The sequence below is a fragment of the Somniosus microcephalus genome, chromosome 22 (assembly GCF_052327205.1).
Source record: "Somniosus microcephalus isolate GS21.2 chromosome 22, FLI_Smic_1.0, whole genome shotgun sequence".
NCBI classification, from domain to species: Eukaryota; Metazoa; Chordata; class Chondrichthyes; order Squaliformes; family Somniosidae; genus Somniosus; species Somniosus microcephalus.
This window is the reverse complement of record NC_141008.1, coordinates 65104532-65132510: the sequence shown is the minus strand read 5'-3', so window position 1 is coordinate 65132510 and position 27979 is coordinate 65104532. Positions and strand designations below refer to the sequence as shown.

General features: G+C 43.1%; 1 protein-coding gene across 2 annotated transcripts in view; it reads right to left on the bottom strand.

Moving 5' to 3' along the window:
* Positions 1-27979, bottom strand: part of ankrd13b (ankyrin repeat domain 13B) — a 459259-nt gene that overhangs the window by 310620 nt on the left and 120660 nt on the right. The window lies entirely within an intron of this gene.

Here is a 27979-nt window from a genome sequence, read left to right as displayed (position 1 = left end):
ACACAATGATCAAAGTGCTGATTCCCTCCCCTCTCCCCAGCCCCAGGACATCCCTGTAAATTGTAGCCATCCCCACGACTTCCCCAGCTGAGAGCAGCTTACCCAGGATGCGACAGAGGCCAATCTGTTCGGCCCAGCATCTTTCTGGATGCTCAGTATACATGCACTGAAATAACAACAGGAAATGCTGGAAAAACTCAGCAGGCCAGGCAACATCCGTGGAGAGAGAAATAGAGTCAACGTTTCAGGTCGAAACCCTTCGTCAGGACTGAAAAAACACAGGAAATGAAACAGATTAAAAGGCCAGTTTGGGGGCTGGAAAACGGGGATGAAAGAACAAGAGAAGTGAAGAGACATTGGGGTAGATTTTCCCAAACCTGTCGGGAAGAAGGTGGGACTTCCCCTTTCGGGTTTTTGACCCGCCTACTTCGACGTCCGGCCAATCCGCGCGATTTTCCCTTGATTGACCTTGTTGAGCCCACCCAGTGGGCTCAGCAGGCCAATTAAGAGCCACCCGGCAACAGGTGACGTCACAGACTGAAATTTCATCTGTCAAGAGTTCTTGACAGATGAAATATCAGTGTTTCACAGCTGTTTGAAGCTGTCGAACACTGACAGTCTGACTTCTAACCTGAGTCATTCTGCGCAGACTCAGTTAGAACTCTCAGCAGCACTCAAAGCTGAAGGCTGTCACTTTTCACAGATCGCAGCCCTTCAGTTTTAATTACCGGCTGAGTGATGGGCTCCCGACGGCTACAGGAAGAAAGGCTGTGAAGGTAAGTACAGGTAAGTAAAAGTTCTTTACACACTTTAGACACACTTACCTTTGCACTCATGCACCCATCACTCATCTGAGTGCCAACATCGTGACCCCTCCAACTCCTTCAACCTGACGGCCCGCCTGCTCTAACCTGGCGTGGTTTGGAGCCGTCGGGAAACCCACACGAAACCCCTCAAAATAGGGATTAGGCTAAAAACTGCCCGTTAACTACCTGTTAACAGGCAGTTAATTGGCACTAATCCCTTCCCGCCTGGTTTCGGCGGGTCCCAGTGCGTGGCGGGTACCTGCCGCCCTTGAAACTTACGTGGGGCGGGGTTTTGGGTGGGATGGTGTCGGGACCCCCAAATTCGGGATTTTCCACCCCCCCACACACGCCTGAAACCCCGCCTGACGGCTCCACAAAAATCTAGCCCTTTCTCTTTTGTTCTCTCATCCCCATTTCCCAACCCCCAAACTGGCCTTTTAATCTGTTTCATTTCCTGTGTTTTTTCAGTCCTGACGAAGGGTTTCGACCTGAAACGTTGACTCTATTTCTCTCTCCACGGATGTTGCCTGGCCTGCTGAGTTTTTCCAGCATTTTCTGTTGTTAGTTCGGATTTCCAGCATCCGCAGTATTTTGCTATCATACGTGCACTGAATATTTACTCACCTGAGATATCCGTTTGACCTTTGTTGCATCAGGGCTGCCTCAAAATCTGGAATTACCATTGGTTAAGCACTTTGTTTTCAACGAATGGCGTGTTGGGCTACTTTCTTGTTCCTTTTCGTTTTGTTACTTTAAACGCCAGGTTACACACACACTCAGTTGTAGCAATGCAGGATCAGTCTTTATTGAAATGCCATACTATCCACAACCAGTATGGGCTCTGTGACACTTCACAGTTCACAGTTCCAGTATGAGCTGCTACTAAACAGTGGTTCACTCACATCTCTTATACCAAATTTCACCTTTGATCACTACATCCCCTGCACATCACCAATAAACCATAGTACATCAAAGATGCATACAAATGCCAACAGAGTAACATGAACTAAACAAACATACACTTCCATAACACAAGTGACCTGATTGCCCTAATAAACTCTTCCCATCATTTTATTACCATGACCAGAAGTGACCTAATTGCCATCATAAACTCCTCCCATTCTCCTAAACACAAGTGACCAAGCTGACATATTTCAGACCATTACGGATATGGCTGAATGACTCGTACACATTTTACTTTCCTGTGAAGATATCCTTGCTTTTAGATCGGTCTATGCAATGTACAACATATGCTCAGCAGAAAGCTGTTTTAACTTATGTTAACTGATCCCACAGACTGCCCAGAAAGAACATTTGAGGTATTCAAGTAACGTGGACTTTCGCTCCCACATGGTGTACTCTTTAGCCTGACAAAAATCAAATGGACAACCTGACACTAACCCATCAGTGTCTCACCAGTGGAGCATTCCTCTCCTCCCCCATCCAGTAAATCTTTAGAAATTCAAAGGACCTGGTCACGTGCCTTATAACCAAAGGGTTTCCCAAGGTAGAAAAATGATTGGTCTCTGTTACAGGAGTACAACTCGCTGCACAAGAAGCCACATTCCCCAGGGGACCTGATTATAGGGAGTTAGACTAAAGGACTCAACCAGAAATGCTTCAATCAAATTATCTCTGTTCAATTCCCTAGTAAAGAGATTCTTAATGATTAATTAATGACACACTTAAGCTCTCTGCAGGGCCATATTGCTGAATCTTACGATCAAATAATAAGCACCTGTAATTAATACAAATGGCCACAGATGTTTTTATGGACTACATAATTCTAGAGCACATTAAGCTTCATGAAAGCTGCCTATTTTTAGCAATTAACAGATTCACGTAGAACTCATGAAAATAACAATACACATCAAATCATGTTTAATTTCAAGTACAGGATAAAACTGTACACAAGATAACTGCAGCATTTAGTGTACACACTTCAATGTGTCCTCATTAACTCGGCACAACCTGTTTAACATCAAGCCTTCAGAACAGGTGTGTCCAAACTCTCAGCGCTGGGAATACGACCCTTGCAGCCCAGGCAACCCTGTTCTATTTGATTTTATATCTCTTATTTGCTGGTTTGTCCTGTTTCAATTTTGTCAGCCTGGGAATTTGGAAAGGGCTGTTCTTAGAACTTTTGGACAGTTGTTAATGTGAGTTTTAAAAAAAGTCAGTGAGTTTGAAATGGGGGCAACTCATTAGATTTTCTTCCTCAGATTAGTGACTATAGGAAAATATAGCCACAAGTTATTCCATGCATTGATGGTTAAACTTCCACTGCTTTGGTTACTGATGGGGAAAGCACAACAGAATATGAGCATATCATTGTCACTGCGCTAGTGTCAATACCAATGTGCTGATATGTTCGTGATAAATTCTAATGCACTTTGCATCACCATATTATGGTAACTGGAATGAGCCTCTGGCTTGGTGGGAGCATTCTCGCCTCTGAGTTAGAAGGTGTAGGGTTCGAATCCCAGACCATAGAGCAGAGACTGTAGCTCTGGCTTTCAATTCTGGGTTGACATCCAGTGGGATACCCGCTTCTAGTAGGCGTGGGTGCCTCCCCCCTCCTCGTATAGTTTGTGGGAGCCCACAAGCCCTCCTGTCGTATAGGAATGTCACTCAAAGGGTTGACGGTGGATGGGCAATGGCAAACATTCAAAGACTGCATGGATGAACTACAGAATTTGTTCATCCCAGTTTGGCATAAAAATAAAACAAAAAAGGTGACTCAACCGTGGCTAACAAGGGAAATTAGGGATAGCATAAGATCCAAGGAGAGGACATATAAATTGGCCAGAAAAAGCAGTAAACCTGATGATTGGGAGCAGTTTAGGATTCAACAAAGGAGGACAAAGGGATTAATTAAGAAAGGGAAAATAGAATATGAGAGTAAGCTTGCATGGAACATAAAAACTGACTGTAAAAGCTTTTATAGATATGTGAAGAGAAAAAGATTGGTGAAGTCAAGCATAGGTCCCTTGCAGTCAGAATCAGGGGAATTTATAATGGGGAACAAAGAAATGGCGACCAATTAAATACATATTTTGGTTCTGTCTTCACAAAGGAGGATACAAATAACCTCCCAATCTATTCACTGGTATAAAGGTGGTTATGGCCATGGAAGGAGCGTTCATGCCTGTCAGACTGTTAATCAGCCTGCAAATCCTTCCATTACTTCACACTTCGACAAGGGAAGAGTGTGAATATATGAAGATAACCATTACAGTGACTGCCATCTGCAGAAAAGAGGTCTTTTGTAAAGGCAGCATCTCTTTAAAGGTGATTATGACCAACTTACTGTTTAAAAATATCTTTTAGCTCATACAAGTATTAAGAAATGGAACGATAGCAAAATACTGCAGATGCTGGAAATCCAAAATAACAACAGAAAATGCTGGAAAAACTCAGCAGGCCAGGCAACATCCGTGGAGAGAAAATAGAGTCAACAAGTCTTGACAAAGGGTTTGACCCAAAACGTTGACTCTATTTTCTCTCCACAGATGTTGCCTGGCCTGCTGAGTTTTTCCAGCATTTTCTGTTGTTATTAAGGAATGGAATACTTGTATGAAGCACAATTATACACCGGTTAAAATTGCCTCTACAGTGCCCCAACGTGTCTCAGCTCTAACCTTAGAAGTTGAATTAATCATAATGACATTTCCCACACCACACCACGCCAGTACTGAATCAGGGGCAGTATTATGCCATGAGCTCAGGAGCTGGATTGTGACTGCAACAAAGCCAGCAGCCAGAGGAAGCTTTCATCACATCAGTTTGGATTGGAGATGAGCCCAACTTCTCGACAGAAATGCCTGTTTCCACCCAATCTCTTCCAGCTCTATAATTTACCCTCTGTCAGTTGTTACAAGTGACATTTACCAGAGAAATTCGACAGTGGGGAGATGCAGTGCTTCGTCTTTGTGCAAGGTGTTCTGGGGAACGATGATATCGCCATGGCCAATATGCAGTTATGCTACAAAATGCTCCTGAGTATGTTTGCTGATGAACTAACCGGGTTTTAAATAATCCAAAAATGAAAATGAACTGGAAACATTTAAATTAAACTATAAGGCACAATCTTTCCCAGAAATAATTGAGTGAAGACACAAGAATTGTATTACCACCAGGAGAAAAAAATGCAACATTGCAAGTTGGGTCTCTACAAGCTCACAGCAGATGGCCCAGAACACAGAATTGTGTTTCCGAGTGGACTATTGATTTTTTAAAAAACAATTTTATAGATGCTTCATCTATAAAAGATGAGTTTTTGATTCAAGTAAATCTCGGTGGAACAAAGGTTTCGGGCTTGAACTTATAAAAGCAATTCTTTTGCTTCCAATGCCCCTCAATTTTTTCCACCCACTTTCCCTCTGGGATATGGCACCACAGAACCATTCATTTTGGAGAACCTCACCTAAGTGGCCAAATTTTACGTGTGAACTTTTTATGTATGAACTTAGACGGTACCTGCATGCTAACTCAATGTTAACATGCAGGTACAGCCAGCAATTAGGAAGGCAAATGGTATGTTAGTCTTTATTGTAAGGGGGTTGGGGTATAAGAGTAAAGAAGTCTTGCTACAATTATATAGGGCATTGTTGAGACCATACCTGGAGTACGGTGTACAGTTTTGGTCACCTTACCTAAGGAAGGATTTACTTGGCTTGGAGGGGATGCAACGAAGATTCACTAGATTGATTCCTGGGATGAGAGAGCTGTCCTATGAGGAGTAATTGAATAGATTGGGCCTATATTCTCTGGAGTTTAGAAGAATGAGGAGTGATCTCATTGAAATGTATAAAATTCTTAGAGGGCTTGACAGGGTAGATGCTGAGAGGCTTGTATTGATTTCTTTGTGGGTTCAATGACGAGACATTTATGAAAGAGAATGTCTTTTAATCTAAAGCTTGTTCAACTCTTTTATACAGCATTTACAGGAGACATCATGCTAGTGATGCATCTAGAACGAAACTGAAACTAAACCAAACTGCCTTGCTTGTCTCTGTCACATGCCCTCTGCTGGTCAGGCACAAGCAATCAATACATGCAATTATGCTGGTAAGGCATGATAATCAAACAGGCAAATAACATCACTATTTGCTGATATCATTACAAGGCTGTTTCCCCTCATGCATATTGGAGAGTCTAGCACTATGGTTCATAGTCTCAGGATAAGGGAGTGGCCATTTAGGATTGAGTTGAAGGGAAATGTCTTCACTCAGAGGGTTGGGAATCTTTGGAATTCTCTACCCCAGAGGGCTGTGGATGCTCAGTCATTGAGTATATTCAAGACTGAGATCGATAGATTTTTGGACACTAAGGTAATCAAAGGATATGGGTCAGATTGAAAAGTGGAGTTGATATAGAAGATCAGCCATGATCTTATTGAATGGGGGAGCAGGCTCGAGGGGCCATATGGCCTACTCCTACTCCTAGTTCTTACGTGAGTCTCTGTGGGCTAGTTGATCATGTGAGCTCTCACTACTAAACCTGATTCAGTCTTTACTCAATGTCCGCACACACACACACACACACACACACACGCATGTACACACAGAAATGCATACTTTCCAAAAGGGGTCACTGGATGGACCCCTGGCTGATCTCCCTCCCTCCCGCCACCCCCTCCAGGGACACTTGGACCAGTTGTGAGAACAATTCACTCAGCATAGACTATGGAATGAACCAGGAACCTCCCTGGTCTGTATGGATTAGGATGGTGAATTTACCAGCTGAGCCTTCAGGAAGGGGGGCAAGGGTTCTGGTAAAAGCTGTTTGGCAGATTTTTTCGAATAACTTTCTAACATTTTCTGCAACTTTTGTACAGCATCTGCACCTAATGGATTTTCATGCATATGATCCCTGGTCAAAGGTTCTCACAAATTTCAAATTGCACCTGTCCTCACTACCTTTCTCACCCTGTACTTGGAGATTTATTTTAAAGGTTATCAGTCAAAACGATCCATATTCAGTTGGAAAAGAAGTGAAGGAATATACTATAGCCTTTTTAGAAAAATACACTATCTTATGAAATAATTCTGGCTTGTTGAAACAGGACAAGTTGTTGACCCTGAATAAATAACCTTATTGAAACAGAAGGTGAATGGCTCCTAGTGGCTGACCTTTTGGGAACAACACAACTGTCAACCCCTGGATAAGTGATATAAATTAAACTTCGTAAAGATGGCACATAAGACAAGGAACATCTGCCCTCGTAAAGATGACATAAAATAAGGGACACCTGCCTTTCACACCTTTTTATATGGTGAACCCAGAACATCTGGAGATGTGACAGATTCTGGAATATTACAAGCTGATGTGGCAGTAAAGAATTGCAGAGGTCAGCAGAAAGATGAACATTGATAATTAACTTGCATCAGCAGAAACTTTAAAGGAAATACAACTGAAAAAGGGTATAAATATTGAAGTCTCAAATGAGATAGCAGACTCGTTTTAATCGGGCAAAGCGATTCTTGACTGCAGAGGCGGCTCTGTGGTCTTCCACTCTTTGTACCTCGGGGATCAAAGGTATTTTGATATTGATGGATATCCTGTATAGAAAACTTTAAGAACTGTAATACTGTAGCGAAGTTAAGATTTAAAAGTAAGATTCTCTGTTAAAAAGATCGTATTTTTTCTCTTTTTAGAACTGTTAACGTTGTGATTGACTGATTCACCAACTGTAAATTGCATGTCGGTTCTTTTAATGAATCTCTATATATTTTTAGAATTGTCTCACGTAAGTTTTCTGTATCAATAACTTGTGAACTCAATCTCTGTACACTCTTTGGTGGAGAGTTATATTTCTGAGGGGAGTTCCCCAGACCCTCATAATATCTGGGATGTTACAGTCTAGCTAAACTTATTAAAAGCGCTATCTGGAGGACAGTAACATTCTCAGGTTGTTCCTTTCCTTTAGGGAGAGATAGCCCGGACCTTTAGACCCAGTTAAGCATCGTTTGGATTCGGCTACCTCAAACTTTAGTTGAAAGTGAACATCTGAGAAATACGCCTGATCCGGGATAGCCCCAAAGGGGCTAGAACTAGTAAATATCCTTTCAAAGGAAGATAATTGGCATAAGTGAATTACAGACAGAGCATCTTAACTAATTACCAATTATCTGTGTAAGGTCACTTTGGTATCGACTAGGCCTACTGGGAAAAGAATTCAGCCAGATCATTCAATGAGCAAGTGAGGGAAGGGGTCAGAAGTGTATTGCCAGTGAGCTTTTTTGTCATGTGCCTGCTATGCACTGGAAATACCACAGCTGGAATTACTGCATGTTTTTGATCAAATATGGTGATACAATGGAGTATATATCCCCTTCACTGGCTAATATTAGTGAAAAAAGTTGACGTGAGTTTAACCTGTTTTATACTCACACTGATCTTTCCACTAACATTAGTAAATACTCCACTGCAAATTTCAAACTCGGATAATGAAGCAAAGTAGACTAATCGAGGGCCAAAGGCCCCTTTTTCACTGCATAATTCTTCCTCTCCTTTTTTCCTCTCCTTATTTCTAACTCTCCTGAACATGTTGACCCATACTGGGTTATGATTTTATGAGCATAGGGAACCCCTCAATATCTTGTCCATGGCCGTTCTTTATATCTGGGCCTGGACAATGTGTGCCAGGCTGTTTGACTGTGGGGACAAACACAGCCTAGTCCGATCATGTCCTCCCCCAGACTCGCACGAGCTCTTGCAGTAGGGGGTACAGGAGTAAGATCAGGAGCAGCAAGTCCTGGCTGATTTTTATTTTTCCTTTCCTAGGCCTGGGAGGATGAAGCCAATTGTGATGCCCACAGCTGTCCTCGCTGAGATTAGCCATCACCGCACAGACCAGGGCTCAAACCTAAGGCCTTTGAAGTGTCTCAATCTTGCACTGCACAATGCATTTACCCACTGAGGTGTTGGGTTTTACGTTGCGTTATCTCATGTTCTTAAATAGGAATAATTCATATGGACTGAGTTAATCGTACAAAACTGTTGTAGACTAACATTTAGTGGTGATATGAAAATCTCAAAGGAAACTCAGTAACATGAAACTTCTTTTGCATCTCTGTTAAATAGAAACTCCAGTTGTTTTATTAAAATATTTTAACAGAATGATTGCTGCTCACTAACCAGCATGATTTAAGGTAAAAGAACCAGAGGTGGCATGAGGAAAAAAATGTTTACGCAGCAAGTTGTTATGATCTGGAATGCAGTGCCTGAAAGGGCGGTGGAAGCAGATTCAATAATAACTTTCAAAAGGGAATTGTATAAATACTTGAAAGGGGAAACATTTGTACGTGGAAAGAGCAGCGGGAGTGGGACTAATTGGATCACTCTTTCAAAGAGCCGGCACAGGCACGATGGGCCAAATGGCCTCCTTCCATGCTGTATATTCTATGATGTATCCCATTATAATAATTATCAAATTTTAAAAAAATTATCAGGTAGGCATGTTTAATTTTGCAGCACACTTAACCATTTGAATATGTGAACAAGGCATCTATTTGTTGATGTGGTGTACATGAACTTCCAAAAGGCGTTTGATAAAGTGCCATATAATAGGCTTGCCAGCAAAATTGAAGCTCATGGAATTAAAGGGACAGTGGCAGAATGGATACGAAATTGGCTAAATGACCGGAAATAAAGAGAAGCGGTGAACGGTTGTTTTTCGGACTGGAGGAGGGTACACAGTGATGTTCCCCAGGGGTCAGTACTAGGACTTTCTTGATATATATTAATGACTTGGACTTGGGTGTACAGGGCACAATTTCAAAATTTGCAGATGACATAAAACTTGGAAGTATAGTGAACAGTGAGGAGGAGAGTGATAGACTTCAAGAGGACAGAGACAGGCTGGTGGAATGGGCGGACATGTGGCAGATGAAATTTAACGCAGAAAAGTGTGAAGTAATACATTTTGGTAGGAAGAACGAGGAGAGGCAATATAAAGTAAAGGGTACAATCTTAAAGGGGGTGCATAAACAGAGAGACCTGGGGGTTTATGTGCACAAATCGCTGAAGGTGGCAGGGCAGGTTGAGAAAGCGGTTAAAAAATCATACAAGATCCTGGGCTTCATAAATAGAGGTGTAGGGCAGGATTTTCATTGGGCCGTGGAGGCAGGAATGGAGGTGTGCGGGGGGTTAAAATTCTGAAATCGGGGGTCCCGACCCCATCCCACACCCAACCCTCCTCCATGCCAGTTTCAAAGGAGGCGGGTACCCGCCCCGCACTGGGACCTGCCTCCCTGAGGCGGGAAGGGATTAGTGCCAATTAACTGCCAAATTAGCTGCAAACCACGCCAAGTTAGAGGAGGTGAACCGTTGGGGTGAAGGGCTTGGAGGGGTCGAGATGTCCGGTGTTCAGGTGAGTGATGGGTGCATGAGTGCAAAGGTAAGTGTGTTTGGTGTATGTAAAGTGTTTAAAGAAGTTTTACATACCTTTACTTACCTTTACAGGCTTCCTTCCTTCAGGTTTCGGGAGTCCCTCATCTCACCGGCACAGAAAGCAGAATGGCTGCGAGCTGTCAATAATTGCAGCATTCAGCTTTCTGTTCCAGGGAGATCTCTAATTCATCCTGAGAGGAAGGAATTAACTTGTAGTACAGATTGTCAGTGTTTGACAGCTTCAAACAGCTGTCGAACACAGATACTTCATCTGTCAAAAGGTCTTGACAGATGAAATATTAATCTGTGATGTCACCTGCTGCCGGGTGGCCGTTAATTGGCCTGCTGAGCCCACTGGGCGGGCTCAACAAGGTCAATCAAGTCTAAATCGCGTGGGTTGGCTAGAACTCAATGGAGGCAGGACTACAACCCCGAAAGTTGTAGTCCCGCCTCCTACCCGACTCCTCAATGAAAATCCAGCCCATAGTGTACAAAAGCAAGGAGGTCATGATGAACCTTTATAAAAACACTGGTCCGGCCTCAACTGGAGTATTGTGTCCAATTCTGGGCACTGCACTTTAGGAAGGATGTGAAGGCCTTAGAGAGGGTGCAGAAAAGATTTACAAGAATGGTTCCAGGGATAAGGGACTTCAGTTCGCGGATAGGCTGGAGAAGCTGGCGTTGTTCTCCTTAGAGCAGAGAAGGTTGAGAGGAGATTTGATAGATGTGTTCAAAATCATGAGGGGGTCTTGACAGAATAGAGAGAAACTGTTCCCATTGGTGGAAGGGTCGAGAACCAGAGGACACAGATTTAAGGTGATTGGCAGAAGAATCAAAGGCGACATTAGGGAAAACTTTTTTACGCTGCGAGTGGTTAGGATCTGGAATGCACTGCCTGAGAGAGTGGTGGAGGCAGATTCAATCCTGGTTTTCAAAAGGGAATTAGATAAGCACCTGAAGGAAAAAAATTTGCAGGGCTACGGGGAAAGGGCAGGGGAGTGGGACTAGCTGAAGGGCTCTTGCAGTGAGCTGGCACGGACTTGACGGGCCGAATGGCTTCCTTCTCTGCTGTAACCATTCTATGATTCTATTCTATTTTTAGAAGGAAAGAATCTAGCAGTATTCCTTCCTTACTGTGCATCTTACACGTCATGTAACATTCTTGGTAGCTGTGATTGACAATTCTCAATGTAAGAAGCCCTTTGCAGCACTCAAACTCCGAGAACTCGATGTCAAAAGATAAATTCACAAAAGGGTTTCTTCCAGAAACCTAGAAATTGAGGTATTGATACAACTTAGAGTGGAACTCATTGTTCTACCCAAATTGGCAGCAAAATTAATGGCACAAAGCAAGTCTCTCAAAATGAATTATTAGATTTTAGAAAGCTAAAGGAAACTGATAAAATAAAAGAGATGATTCTGAAGTACAGGGCTATCATAAAAGGATGGTAGTAATGTAACATAAATCAGCATGAGCGTGCAATTTATTGTATTGCATCAAATATTCCAATGCCCCCATTTCCCCCCCAAGCAGAATGTGAACGTAGTGGGCCCCGAATCTTGTTCAACTGGTGTTAATTTACCACATACCTGTATTTAGTCCAATTTTGACACCATTTTTCCCTCATTCACCTTCTTTCAAGGCTGAAGAGTCTGATGTTCTCTAACTTTGCCTCACAGCATGATCCACTAACACTAGGGATTAGCCTCATGGCTCTGCTTTGCACTGCTTCCAGAGTTTGGGTGGTTCCCTTAGCGACTAGATCTGATCGCATTATTCGTCAGAAGGGTCATCGACCTGAAACGTCAGTGTGTTTCTCTCTCCACAGACGCTGCCTGACCTCCTGAGCATTTCCAGCATTTTCTGTTTTTATTTCAGATTTCCAGCATCCGCAGTATTTTGCTTTTGCATTAGCTAAGCATTCTGTTTGCTTTTGGTTTCCCAAGTGGCCATTATTCATGTGTGAGCTTTGACAGCGAGTGCCAGCAGCCAGTCTAATCATGGGCGACATCATAGCAGGACCTCATCCTGCCCCTAACCCAACACCCACATTCGTGAACTTCTGTCAGACGTTGCCGGTTAGCATCAGGAGGGGGAATGCCGGTTGATTCTTTCCTCCGTAACTCGAGGGTGCTGAGATCATTTGTAGCAGCCAATGGCTGCCCCAGTTGCGAGCAGCTGACTCGGCCCATACTATGAAAATTAATTTTTTGAATCTATTTAACATTTTCCTCCCCTCTTTACAACTCCCCCTACACCATGCGTCATTTCCTGGGTGAGGGGGACAGATACGTGACCTGGACCCATACCTCTTCTGTTGGTACAGCCACCATCAATGGAGTAGCAGTGGCCAAGCAGACTCACCACCTCATTTTCCTTTGATTGAAATTTAAGATTTATTTTTTAGATTGTTTCTTTGGTTTGTTTGCCTGGTTGGCAGACTTGGTGTGACAAAAATTAAGCTATTTTATCAATGATTTAGCCTGATATTGGTTTCTCTAATTCTGTTTTGTTATGTAGAAGTTTAAAAATAAAATTAGCTTCACACACAGAAGAACGTTTCAGTTCGTTGTGCTGCAATAATTGTTCGCTACGTCTGAAAACATGTCTGGGGAGAAGCGAAGCCTTGCCATTCAATTCAAATCCTGTGTGATTTTGTTCAATTGTGTTTAATTTGCAGCCCTTTTTAAAAATTTGACCAGACAGTTACTTTAAATTCATGAAGTCCTGGTAACTTTTTTAAAGATATTTATCAGATCTGCCCTTTTCAAATAAATGAGTCTAACTGATGCTTTCAAAAAGATACGAGCCTATCTGCAGCTTTAAAATAGTACATCGAGAACCTCCAGAGTTAATTAAGACAGATAACTTCCATTGTGATGAGAGCATAATAAGAGAAACCTGAAAGGAGTTCTGAACCGTGAAGGAGGCTATTTTGACACATGTCGTGAATGCAACAAGCTTAAAACTGCGTTGAATGTTTGCTGTCATTAAAGAAAGCTGAGAAATTCTAAAGCACTCTTATCCCCATCTTTGTGATCCCAAAGGCTGAGCTAAAGTTGGCATCCATTATGATCCAAGATATCAATATGAACCAACAGTGAAGACTGACAGCCCTTGTATCTTCCATTCGACAGATATTCTTATCAATTATCTCCAAAGATTTGACTCTTATTTCTGCTGAATGTAATAGGACTCATTAAAGTTACATGAAATCGTATTTAATTAAATGAAATAGCAGCCATTCATTTAAGTAAATTCATTAAAGTAACACAAAATAATATTTTAATTTACTGGAAGAGTAGCTTATCATTAGATCAAAAACAAATGAGGGAAATGGAAACCTAATCTACAAACTATAATTAAACCCACTTCACTGCTCATTTTATATTAAACTCAAATGCAACTTTCAGATATGTATTTGGTTTTGATTACAGTTGATTAACACCTTAAATCTCATTGTTCCTTCCAAACACACTGCAGTAAATGAAACGCAGGAAAAAAACAGTCATTGAGTAGGAGTTTGGTAAGGTAAGGTAAATTCTAAAACTAAACAATACAGCTGATCATCCTTCTCAGTTTGTCCTTGGTAGTAACATCCGATTAAAAGGCACTTAGTGCTTCAAGGGCGCGCCATGATCATAACCACTTGCACCATAAACTGCATTACATCCTATAGGATGTACAGTACACTCTATACATCGTATTCCTAGAAAGTATGGGTCAGTTTATTATTCATGAGTCTCTTCACCACCACCACCAGCTTTCTCTAGGAACAGCTGCAGGGCACTCAGTTATCTCATTTACTATATGTGTTTTTTAATAGTATCACTGTTGTGTCATTTGATTTTTTAAAATTTGATTATGGGATGTGGGCGTCGCTGGCAAGGCCAGCATTTATTGCCCATCCCTAATTGCCCTTGAGAAGGTGGTGGTGAGCCGCCTTCTTGAACCGCTGCAGTCCGTGTGGTGAAGGTGCTCCCACAGTGCTGTTAGGGAGGGAGTTCCAGGATTTTGACCCAGCGACGATGAAGGAACGGCAATATACTTCCAAGCCAGGATGGTGTGTGACTTGGAGGGGAACTTGGAGGTGGTGGTGTTCCCATGCACCTGCTGCCCTTGTCCTTCTAGGTGGTAGAGGTCACGGGTTTGGGAGGTGCTGCCGAAGAAGCCTTGGCGATTTGCTGCAGTGCATCTTGTAGATGGTACACACTGCAGCCACGGTACACCGGTGGTGGAGGGAGTGAATGTTTAAGGTGGTGGATGGGGTGCCAATGAAGCGGGCTGCTTTGTCCTGGATGGTGTCGAGCTTCTTGAGTGTTGTTTATTTATTTATTTATTATGATGGGGGAAATGTTGATAGGCTTTGTGCTTCCGGTGTCCGTGGTTCTTTGATATGTGCAGGCTTCACCTGAGGCCTTCTCTCAAAATTGATGGATAATCTTGTTTTGTTCCTCTGTTTTCTTCATTTTTCTTCTCTTCCTTAACCTCCTGAAGGAATTTACTTCTTCCCTGGGTATTTGGACAAATATGAGCTGATCAGAGAGAGCCAGCCTGGATTTGTAAAGGGTAGGTCATGGCTAATGAACCTGGTTGAATTTTTTGGGGATGTAACAAACGGAGAATCTATAGTTGTTGTTTATATGGACTTCCAAAAGGCATTTGACAAGGTTCCACATAAGAGACTGTTAACACAAATGAGAGAACATGGAATTGGAGGCAACCTATCGGCTTGGATAAGAAACCGATCAAATTGGCAGGATATGACTAGTGGTGTCCCCCAGGGATCTGTACTTGGGCCTCAGCTTTTCACTATATGAAGGAATAGCGAGCCGTACATCTAAGTTTGCTGATGACACCACGTTAGGTGGCACAGTAAATAGTGCAGAGGGGAGCAAAAAGTTGAAAACTGAACCAAGGCTGGTAGATGGAACAAGCTATAAGTCAACCAATTGAATGGTGGAATAACAACAGAAAATGCTGGAAATACTCAGCAGGCCAGGCAGCATCCGTGGAGAGAGAAACAGAGTTAACGTTTCAGGTCTGTGACCCTTCATCTGATGAAGGGTCCAAGGGTATTTCCAGCATTTTCTGTTGTTATTTCAGATTTCCAGCATCCGCAGTATTTTGCTATCGTATAATTGAATGGTGGAACAGGCTTTAGGGGCTGAATGGTCTACTCTTGTTCCTATATGTTTCCATGCATGCCAGGTACCAAGTGACCATTATTCATCTGTGAGCCTTGACAGTTAAAGAGTCTAAAAGCTGTTTGATCATGTGGGGGGAAAATCAGAACCAAGCCCAATCCTGACTTTAATGGGATTCTAGGTTTCACAAAAGGTATAGAATGTAAAAGCCAAGAGTTATGATGAACCTATACAATACCTTAGTCCTGAATACAGTATTGGGATCCACACTGTACAAAGGATATTGAGACTTTAGAGAGGGGTCAACACAGATTCACTCGGATGCTGCCTGGTATGAAGACTTGGAAAAATTGGGTCTTTTTCATTCGAACATCACAGATTATTTGGTGATATGATATGAATGGATGGGACATGGTAGATAGAAGTAGACTGTTTTCAGTAATTCAGGGGTCTAGGATGAGGGGCCATAGGTACTTGATTAAATATAATAGGTTTGGAACAGAGGACAGGAGAAACCTCTTCACAGAGAGAGTTGTGAGCCTGTGGAATTAATTTCCAAGGTTGAGGCAGAAACTATATCAACAGTCAAGATTAGATTGAATAGGTGGATGGAGAGATAAGGAAATCGGTGGGTAAATATGATCAAGACTGTTTACCTGGAAGGTAATAACTACATGGGCTGGTTGGGCCAAATGGCCTCTGTCCATATTGTAACGTTAGGTATTTCTATGTATTTACCCAATGTCTGCAAGCTTGCACAAGATAGTGGGTCACTAAATAATAGTTGGAATCAGGAACCTGATTTTTTCCCCTCCCTAACTGAGGTCCATTGTAGTGCACCCTTCAGCTAAACCCACACAGACTTGCAGTTGAACCTCACTTTCTTGCTCTGTATAGCTCAGCAACTCACTGAATAAACTTGCTGAGCATTTGAAAGAGCTCTCCTGAAGGGACTGTTTCCTGCAGGGGTAAGTTTCCACAGGCATCAGGTACCCTCTAATGTATTGTTCAAGGGACCATTCTTTGTGTGAACTAACCAGTGGCTGCTGGCAGGCTAGTCACCATGGAGGTCATCACAGCTGAGCCTGATTCTGTCCTCATCAGGCAATATGTGCACTTTCCAGCAGGGTTCACCGAATGGCGATCAGGAGTGGGCACCCAGGCTCTTTTTTTTCATGCCGCCCCACCTAAGATCAGCTAACTCAGCACAGAAAGGAGATCATGACTAGGACCTGATCTATACACTACAGGAAGGATGTGATCGCGTTAGAGAGGGTGCAGAGGAGGTTCACCAGGATGTTACCAGGGCTGGAGCGCTTCAGCTATGAAGAGAGACTGGGCAGGTTGGGTTTGTTTTCCTTGGAGCTGAGGAGGCTGAGGGGGGACATGATTGAGGTGTACAAAATTATGAGGGGCATAGATAGGATGGATGCTGAGGAGCTTTTTCCCTTAGTAGAGGGGTCAATAACTAGGGGGCATAGATTCAAGGTAAAGGGCGGGAGGTTTAGAGGGGATTTGAGAAAGAACTTTTTCACCCAGAGGGTGGTTGGAGTCTGGAACTCACTGCCTGAAAGGGTTGTGGAGGCAGAAACCCTCACAACATTTAAGAAGCATTTGGATGTGCACTTGAAATGCCATAGCATACAAGGCTACGGGCCAAATGCTGGAATATGGGATTAGATTAGACAGGGCTTGAAGGCCGGCGCGGACACGATGGGCCGAAGGGCCTCTATCCGTGCTGTATTACTCTATGACTCTATGACTCTATAGAGCTGAGCTATTTGCTGCCTTTAACAGGTGAGACACTGGGAGAGCTTACAATGATGTTGAATCTGTAAGCATCACAAGATTTGTTTCCTGGGGTGGATTGGGTAGTGGGTGTAAATCCAAGGGCATTCTGGAACACTGCCACGATGCCCATTCCGGCAGTGTGCGAAGATTTGGTGTCAGTTTGGCTCAGTTGGTCATGCTCTTGCCTCTGCATCGGAAGGTTATTGGTTCAAGCCCCACTTTAGGACCTTGGCGCCTAATCTAGACTGACCATTCAATGCAGTACCGAGGGAGTGCTTCATTGTCCGAGCTACCCTCTTTTGGGTGAGATGTTAAACTGAGGCGCTGCCCCTGCCTGTTCAGGTGGATGTAAAAGATCTTGTTAGTTCTATTCAAAGAAGAGCAGGGGCGGTGTCCGAGTCAACATTTATTCCTCAACCAACATCACCAAAAACACAGCTATCTCTTGCCCTGCCAGTACACTTCACACCTAATCTCAGCCTATTACCATCTCGCCTGGCTTCGAATACCTTTTATTGTCTCTTTCACTTCTTTTGTCTCTTTCACTTCTTTTGTCCGATCGCAGCCCTGCCTTCGATCTATTTTCTTTTCTTTCCAGTTTTAAAGAAGGGTTCGACCCAAAACGTCAACTCAAATTTCTCTCCACGGATGTTGCCTGACCTGCTGAGTTTTTCCAGCATTTTCTGTTGTTATTTCGGATTTCCAACATCTGCAGTATTTTGCTATCGTACAGATGTTCTATTGTTGTTTGTGGGATCCTGTTGTTTCTCAAATTGGCTGCTGATTGAGTACACTTCAAAAGGTAATTAATTGGATGTGAGGTTGTGTCACGTGGACGTGAAAGGAGCAATTGTAAGTGCAAGTTCGTTATGTCTTTCTTTGAAAGCACATTTATCTGGCAAAACCTGTGCAAGTCCCATGTGTTGCAGAAACTGCCCCATTTATTTTGCAGGGAAGTTTCTATAGCAGCTCATTAAAACAACTGCACATTTCCAAGATTGTGCACCTACAGTTGTTTTAAAGCCATGTTTCACAACTATGTAACTGGCCCAATGACTGGGGAACGTTGTGCTCTGCTGGTCTGTACCACTGAGCTGAATGGTTCAGACTGATAGCTGCCAAAAATCACAGCTACCTCCGTCCATAAGCTTGCTGTGGTATATTGCCAAATGAGGTAAGATTACTACAATAGTAAAATACTGCGGATGCTGGAAATCTGAACTAACAACAGAAAGTGCTGGAAACACTCAGCAGGTCAGGCAGCATCCGAGGAGAGAGAAACGGAGTCAACGTTTCGGGTCAAACCCTTCGTCAGGGGTAAGATTACTGTCGGGTGCACTAATGGAAACCATCTTCTTTTGTGCCTCATCGCTGCTTCTTTGCCTCAGCGACCATTTATCTCACGCCTCTGTGAAGTACCTTGGGTCTCTTTCAATGTTCCCGCTAAGCTGCGCGGCCGCGCAGTGATGGGAAAGGTCCCGCGCAGGCCGCTCACCGGCTTTTACATTGTAAGTACCGCGCATGCGCAGAAATTTAAAGGGACCGCGCATTAAAAGAAACAGGCCGCGCAGAACAGAGCGCAGCTCGCGAGGAACATCGGTCTCTTTATGTGTCAACGGTACTATATAAATGCAAGTTGTTGTCGCTCACCAGTTCCAGCAGCATCGTCGCAGCGCCTAGATTTCAAAATTCTCATCCTTGTTTTCAAACCCCTCCATGGCCTCGCCCCTTCCTATCTCTGTAATCTCCTTCCGCCCCACAAAACCCCCCCTGATATATCTGCGCTCCTCTAATTCTGCCCTCTTGAGGATCCCTGATTATAATCGCTCAACCATTGGTGGCTGTGCCTTCTGTTGCCTAGACCCTAAGCTCTGGAATTCCCTGCCTAAACCTCTCCGCCTCGCTACCTCTCTTCCCTCCTTTAAGACGCTCCTTAAAACCTACCTCTTTGACCAAGCTTTTGGTCACCTGCCCTAATTTACCCTTATGTGGATCGGTGTCAAACTTTTAGTCTTAAAATACTCCTGTGCAGCGTCTTGGGACGTTTTACTACGTTAAAGGCGCTATATAAATACAAGTTGTTGTTGTTGTTATTTACATTGCTACTGTTGGCAGAGCTGCAAAAAGCGGCAATGCACACACAGCATTCATGTGTTTGCTGCTGAAACCGGTTTGTGTTCTTGTCTGCACAGGGAAAAATAGAATGTTTGTTTAGTAGCAGAGTCTTTCTAAATGAAATTTACTGCTGTTTGCTATTCATAAGAGGTGGATCTGCAGAGCATTTTCCTCAGTGTTAGATGTTTTGCTTAGACCTGGCCACTGCCACTGAGGTTTTTTTTCAAGTTGCTTTAATGTCGGTTGGCTCCCTACATGCAGGTCCCATGGAGCCAACAGCAACACCAAAATTGCCATATTCACTCAGATTGGGCAGAATGGTTTTATGAAGGGGAAGTCATGTTTGACAAATTTGCTCGAATTCTTTGAGGATGTAACATACAGGGTGGATAAAGGGGAACCAGTGGATGTAGTGTATTTGGTCTTTCAAAAGGCATTTGACAAGGTTCCACACAAAAGATTACTGATCAAGATAAGAAATCACGGGATTGGGGGTAATATACTGGCATGGATGGAAGATTGGCTATCTAACAGAAAACAAAGAGTTGGGATAAATGGTTCATTCTCGGGCTGGCAATCAGTAACTAGTGGTGTTCCGTAGGGGTCAGTGCTGGGACCCCAATTCTTTACAATCTATATTAACGATTTGGAGGAAGGGACCGAGTGCAACATATCCAAGTTTGCCGACGATACAAAGATGGGAGGGAAAGCAGTGAGTGAGGAGGACATAAAAAACCTGCAAAAGGACATAGACAGGCTAAGTGAGTGGGCAGAGATTTGGCAGATGGAATATAATATTGGAAAGTGTGAGGTTATGCACTTTGGCAGAAAAAATCAAAGAACAAGTTATTATCTAAATGGAGAGAAACTGCAAAGTGCTACAGTACAAAGGGATCTGGGGGTCCTGGTGCATGAAACACAAAAAGTTAGTATGCAGGTGCAGCAGGTGATCAGGAAGGCCAATGGAATCTTGGCTTTTATTGCAAGGGGGATGGAGTATAAAAACAGGGAAGTCTTGCTGCAGTTATACAGGGTATTGGTGAGGCCACACCTGGAATACTGCGTGCAGTTTTGGTTTCCATATTTAAGAAAAGATATACTTGCTCTCGAGGCGGTTCAGAGAAGGTTCACTCGGTTGATTCCGGAGATGAGGGGGTTGACGTATGAGGAAAGGTTGAGTAGGTTGGGCCTCTACTCATTGGAGTTCAGAAGAATGAGAGGCGATCTTATCGAAACATATAAGATTGTGAGGGGGCTTGATCGGGTGGATGCGGTGAGGATGTTTCCACTGATGGGTGAGACTAGAACTAGGGGGCATAATCTTAGAATAAGGGGCTGCCCTTTCAAAACTGAGATGAGGAGAAACGTCTTCACTCAGAGGGTAGTAAATCTATGGAATTTGCTACGTCAGAGAGCTGTGGAAGCTGCGACATTAAATAGATTTAAAACGAAGATAGACAGTTTCCCAGCTGATAAGGGAATTAGGGGTTACGGGGAGCGGGCAGGGAAGTGGACGTGAGTCTAGATTCGGATCAGCCATGATCCTATTGAATGGCGGAGCAGGCCCGAGGGGCTGTGTGGCCTACTCCTGCTCCTACTTCTTATGTTCTTATGTTCTAACCATTTTTTTATTGCATTAGCACTAAGCCCAATATAAAAGCAGTTTAAATGTCACCCTAACATTAACAACTCAGACCTCAGCCTGGTTAGGAGGCCGCCCATTTAGAGTAGGGTCACCGTATCTTGTGTGAGTTTAATGCAGCTGAATTGTTTCTGATAAGCAAGTTGGAGGCCACAGCAACAGCCAATGCCATCAGATGTCACTGTATTTAAAGTTAAGATCTAAGTGAATAGGTTCTAGCATTTTTCTATGTGCGATCAAGAACTTTAATCGGATCATTTATCTCCCAATGCCAGTTCCTCCCTAGAGCTAGAGAAGATTGAGTGTTGCCGAAACACCAATGCAGTTTTGAACACTGTGGAGGCAAAAATGTCCTCTTCCAATGATAACTGGAAGAATGCCTGTTTTTCTCTTGATTTACCCGCCAATAAAATCACATTTTCAGAAATCACTGCTTCACAGTTGAGGACTGCCATGGTTTCATTAGCTGATCATTAATGACCGAGAAACACATTCTTCATTAAAGGAATACTTTGACCCCTTGTAAGTTCAAGGCTTCCATTTCATTGTGGAAATTAAAATATCCCGTGACTGGATTACATTACCAATGTCATTTTTGACAAACCATTCCCTTTAATTCTTATCTTTAAAGATGCTGTCAATCAACTTAAGAGTTATTGCAGCCCTAAAAGATAAGGCAATTTTTTTTTTAAATCACACAAACTTTATGTCCCCCAATCCAACATCTTCACAGTACAAACCCTGGCTTTTGTGCCACAATCGTTTTTCTAATAATGCTCCTGTCAGAGCCAGTCGCTGTGGCAATTGTCCAAATGACTCTGAAGTTTTGTCAACTTGAATTAAATATCAACTGCGATCTTCATTAAATTTTGATGCAGTGTACCTATTTATGGAGGATCTCTGGTCCACCATTAAACATTCATTATTGTATTAAAGGTATTTTAAATTCTTTGGACGATTTCTTTTCTTGCCTTTAGATTTTTATCGGTTCACTAGTGTTACTGACAGATAAATGTTTCACCGCATTTTACTACACTTCAACTAATGATCATTTCATAGTCCCTTGCATGCAGATCTCTCAATAGTAAAAAGATTCATGGCTGGAGCTATCCCCGTTGACTATGCGAGATGAATGAGAGCAGCTTTGCCCTTTTTCAAAATGTTGTCTCTTCTGTTGGCCCCAACGATGCTGACTTAAACTGGGATATTGTGCCAACCACCTACCAGAACCTCAGCCAAGTAGCAATTCTTCAAGATTCGTTTCCAATAACCGCTGGTCATGATTCTGCTGTTGCTAACGCTTGCACATTAATAGCTATCTGGATGATCCAATACACACAGGCTGCCTATAGCTGCAAAATTGTCCATGCCTTCTGTTGCCTAGGCCCTAAGCTCCGGAATTCCCTGCTTAAACCTCTCCGCCTCTCTACCTCTCTTTCCTCCTTTAAGACGCTCCTTAAAACCTACCTCTTTGACCAAGCTTTTGGTCACCTGCCCTAATTTCTCCTTATGTGGTTCGGTGTCAAATTTATTGTCTTCTAATACTCCGGTGCAGCGCCTTGGGACGTTTTCCTACGTTAAAGGTGCTATATAAATACAAGTTGTTGTTGTTGTTGGTTAATTATTGATGCAGACCAGAGTAAGATCTTAACAAAGGGAACACACATATACATAGACCAATATTTGGGTGCAGCAAACTATTTGAGACACAAACAAATCTTCACCCTCTGCATTGTGTGTATTTCTACTAAATATTACATTTGTTATGTATGGTGTGCACTCCTTATGTGGACATCATCATTGTGTGAAGCATGGTCACATCTGCAATTGCAGAATTCTAACACTAGATGGAGCTTCATAAGAACCAGAAGCGGCAGATCCCCATAGAGTACCTCAAACTACAGCACCACCAGAGCGGCAGATCCTCATAGAGTACCTCAAACTACAGCACCACCAGAGTGGCAGATCCCCATAGAGTACCTCAAACTACAACACCACCAGAGCACACCGAGGGAAATTCACATCGTGCTGACTATTGTGAGCAGAGCCACAGGAGATCCACTGGTTGATTCTAAAAGTGCACCAGTATGGAACTGATGGGGAATTTGATCAACTTATTGACATTTTCCAGTCCTAGACTGCTCTTCCACTAACATATTCACATCAGTGCAAACTCATTTTGGGCATGCATCAGTGCAAAAGGGGCAGTGTAACTTTGTAGTCAGGCTCCAATCTAACACTCGAGTGCAGTGACGTTGGGCGGTATCAGACCATTCTTGTAAGTAGAGTGACACAATTTGGGATTTTCACTGGGTACAGTACAGCTGCGGGCCACTGTTTACAAGTGCTCAGGGAAGCCATTGGACCTCCTGGAAACTTGGTGCAGAGTTTTAGTAGCGTTGCGCCAAAAGCTGCCACGCCTGCCATTCTTTCATAATGTTAAAAATGAGCGAGTATGAGAGCAGAGCTCTGCACAGGTGTCCAAGCTACATTGCTACTGAGTTTAGTGCAAACAAGCCACACGTTATGCTATAGAGCGAATGGCCCGAGACTGGAATCTATAATATAACCAAAGCCCCAGTCTGTCACTGAGCTTGAATTCCAAAGAGAGAGTGAGAAAAGGGGCACTGGAGAAAAATCTTCTGCTATTAAACTCGCTAGCCCAGATTTTCCAATTATTACACTGATGGTAACCCATTCATTTTATTGGGTTGCCATCGACATTACTGTTAGAAATTCTTTGTCTAATACTTCCACAGTATCCACTTGATCAGTGGCACACAGTTACATTTTGGTGGGGTTCAGTAGTAGTCTATGAAAGGGTCCATCTCAGATCCTTGATCTCTCTGTATTACAACAATGCTGCGGCAGCATTTATTAACGATTCCCTTTAAGTACAAAAGGATTCTCGGTTCAGTGATGAAAATACATTATTTAAGAACAACTGATCATTCCTGGTAACTAATGGATGAGTAAAGTGGAACAGTAAATGTATCGGACACTTTGGGAAACCTCTGGGGGGGGAAAGAAAACCTGAGGTTTTTACTTTGACTGACCTCTGCCATATGTGCACCCCTGCAAGTAGACTATATCAGAAGAGACGGCCTCGAATTCTTTCATCAGCACATACCAGTGAGGTTTATCAAAGTCAAACACTGCTGGATAGCAAACCCACACTGCCTGTATTTATGCAGTGAAATTAATATTTAATTTCAAATGCATTTAAATATAATTACATTTGGCAATGCAGTTGGTATCTATGATAAAAAAAATACTGCAGATGCTGGAAATCTGAAATAAAAACAGAAAATGCTGGAGATACTCAACAGGTCAGGCAGCATCTGTGAAGAGAGAAACAGAGTTAACGTTTCAGGTCAATGACCTTTCGTCAGAACTGGGATGTATGGTGTTTGATCTGCACAAAATTAATATTTCTATGTATAATATAGCTGCATAACAATCACTTCTATAAATACCCCATAGTATTCAAAGAGACTACTAGTTGTGGAAAAAATGGATTGCCCTTTGAATTGTTATTTGTTATTGTAGTTTGTATTGGGGAATACGTTCCACATACAATCCAACGTTCCATCAAGAATAAATTCTCTTTTGTGAACTCTTGTTACTACAACACAAGGTTGTATTGTTTTTTTAAAAAAAGGTTGAAGTTGGAAATTAAATTCCTCTTGGTTTGTCACAGCTCTCACACTGTACAGACATGAGTTTCTAAGGATGGACTTAAAATTCAAGGCTGTCTGAAGGTAAGCATGCAGGTGCAGCAGGCGGTTAAGAAGGCAAATGGTATGTTGGCCTTCGTAGCGAGAGGGTTCGAGTACAGGAGCAAGGATGTCTTGCTGCAGTTGTACAGGGCCTTGGTGAGACCACACCTTGAGTATTGTGTGCAGTTTTGGTCGCCTTATCTGAGGAAGGATGTTCTTGCCATGGAGGGGGTGCAGCGAAGATTCACCAGGCTGATACCTGGGATGGCAGGAATGACGTATGAGGAGAGATTGGGTCGATTGGGCTTATATTCGCTGGAGTTTAGAAGAATGAGAGGGGATCTCATTGAAACTTATAAAATTCTAACAGGACTAGACAGACTAGATACAGGAAGGATGTTCCCGATGGCCGGGGAGTCCAGAACCAGGGGTCACAGTCTAAGGATAAAGGGTAAGCCATTTAGGACATAGATGAGGAGGAATTTCTTCACCCAGAGAGTGGTGAACCTGTGGGATTCTCTACCACAAAAGGCAGTTGAGGCCAATTCATTAAATATATTCAAGAAGGAGTTAGATATATTTCTTAAGGCTAAAGGGATCAAGGGATATGGGGAGAAAGCAGGGACAGGGTACTGAATTTGGATGATCAGCCATGATCTCATTGATGGCGGAGCAGGCTCGAGGGGCCGAATGGCCTACTCCTGCTCCTATCTTCTATGTTTCTGTGTTACAGAGTTCAATTGCCTTCTGATAATTTTTGTTTAATGATCATTGCGTCTGCCAAGGCATTGTTTACGGCAAGTCAGTTTTATAACTACAGGAGCAGTATATCATCATGGATTATTCTGCTTGTAAGGTGGACCTGTGTAACCTTTAAGCCCTGGCACACCCTCAAGTCAATTAAGGATTATTTGCATTGAGGTACTTTCTCAGGACAATTAGAAATTCATTACATTTAGGTAGGTCCTGAGAGGCCAGTGTCGGGAGGAGCAGAGAGCGTCGGTACAGTGAGTACGTAAACTCACTTTCGCTGTTTTTTTTGCAGAGGCTAACCAATCTCACAGACCGGTGGCGGCATTCTGGAGCCACGTCACGATTCATAAAGTGACGCAGACAAGAGGAAGCAGCTGATTGGGTGAGTATGGCCAGGTGAGAATTTATACTACTCTATAGTTTGACAGTTAAGATTAATAGTTTATAAGATTTAGAAGGTCTTCATTTTTGTGCTTATAGTTTCTAAGGTCTCTGTTGTGTATCGGGGAGTGCTAGTAACCAAGGGTCCTTGAGTATATCATTTAATTGTAGTGTAATTAGTGGTATTGATTTGATTTAATTTAAATTAATTAAAGGGTAAGTCATGGCAGTACAGCTCGGCCCCGTGGCATGCTCCTCCTGCACTATGTGGGAAATCAGGGGCACTTCCTGTGTCACTGACAACCATGTTTGCGGGAAGTGTATCCAGCTGCAGCTACTGACAGACCGCATTGCGGCGCTGGAGCTGCGAATGGATACATACTGGAGCATTCGCAATGCTGAGGTCATCGTGGATAGCACGTTTAGGGAGTTGGTCACACCGCAGGTAAAGGCTGCACAGGCAGGAAGGGAATGGGTGACCATCAGGCAGAGTAGTAGGCGCAGGCAGGTAGTGCAGGGGTCCCCTGTGACCAACCCCCTCTCAAACAGATATACCACTTTGGATATTGTTGAGGGAGATGGCTTATCGGGGGAAGGCAGCAGCAGCCAACTTCCTGGCACCATGAGTGGTTCTGCTGCACAGGACGGGAGGAAAAAGAGTGGGAGAGCTACAGTGATAGGGGATTCAATTGTAAGGGGAATAGATAGGCGTTTCTGCGGCTGCAAATGAGACTCCGGGATGGTATTTTGCCTCCCTGGTGCAAGGGTCAAGGATGTCTCGGGGTGGCTGCAGGCCATTCTGGAGGGCAAGGGTGAACAACCAGTTGCCGTGGTGCATATAGGTACCAACGATATAGGTAAAAAATGGGATGAGGTCCTAAAAGCTGAATATAGGGAGTTAGGAGGTAAATTTAAAAATAGGACCTCAAAGGTAGTAATCTCAGGATTGCTACCAGTGCCACGTGCTAGTCAGAGTAGAAATAGAAGGATATTTCAGATGAATACGTGGCTAGAGGAATGGTGCAAGGGGGAGTGATTCAAATTCCTGGGACATTGGAACCGGTTCTGGGGGAGGTGAGACCAGTACAAACTGGACAGTTTGCACCTGGGTGGGACTGGGACCGATGTCCTAGGGGGAGTGTTTAGTTTAAACTAAAATGGCAGGGGGTTGGGAACCTGTGCAGGGAGACAGAGGAAAGGGATAAAGGATAGAAACAAAAGACAGGAAGGAGAAAAGCAAAAGTGAAAGGCAGAGAAATCAAGTGTGTAAATCAAACAGAGCTACAGTAAAAATTCTAAAAGGACTAAGAGTGTTAAAAAAAACAAGCCTGAAGGCTTTGTGTCTTAATGCGAGGAGCATTCATAATAAGGTGGATGAATTAGCTGTGCAAATAGATGTAAATGGATATGATGTAATTGGAATTACGGAGACATGGCGCCAGGGTGACCAAGGCTGGAAATTCAACATCCAGGGGTACTCAATATTCAGGAAGGACAGGCAAAAAGGAAAAGGAGGTGGGGTAGCATTGCTGATTAAAGAGGAGATTAACACAATAGTAAGGAAGGATATTAGCTCTGATGATGTGGAATCTGTATGGGTAGAGCTGAGAAATACCAAGGGGCAGAAAACATTAGTGCGAGTTGTTTTCAGACCCCCAAACAGTAATGCTGAGGTTGGGCATGGCATTAAATGGGAAATTAGAGACGCATGCAATAAGGACACAGCAGTTATCATGGATGACTTTAATCTACATATAGATTGGCTTAACCAAATTAGTAACAATACTGTGGAGGAGGAATTCCTAGAGTGTATACGGGATGGTTTCCTGGACCAATATGTCGAGGAACCGACTAGAAATCAGGCCATCTTAGACTGGATAGTATGTAATGAGAAAGGATTAATTAGCAATCTTGTTGTGTGAGGCCCCTTGGGGATCATAATATAATTGAATTCTTCATTAAGATGGAGAGTGAAGTAGTTGACTCAGAGACTAGGCTCCTGAATTTAAATAAAGGAAACTATGATGGTATGAGGCATGAGTTGGCTAGGATGGATTGGGGAATGTTACTTAAAGGGTTGATGGTGGATAGGCAATGGCAAACATTTAAAGATCGCATGGATGAACTACAGAATTTGTTCATCCCTGTTTGGCATAAAAATAAAACAAAAAAGGTGACTCTACCGTGGCTAACAAGGGAAATTAGGATTAGCATAAGATCCAAGGAGA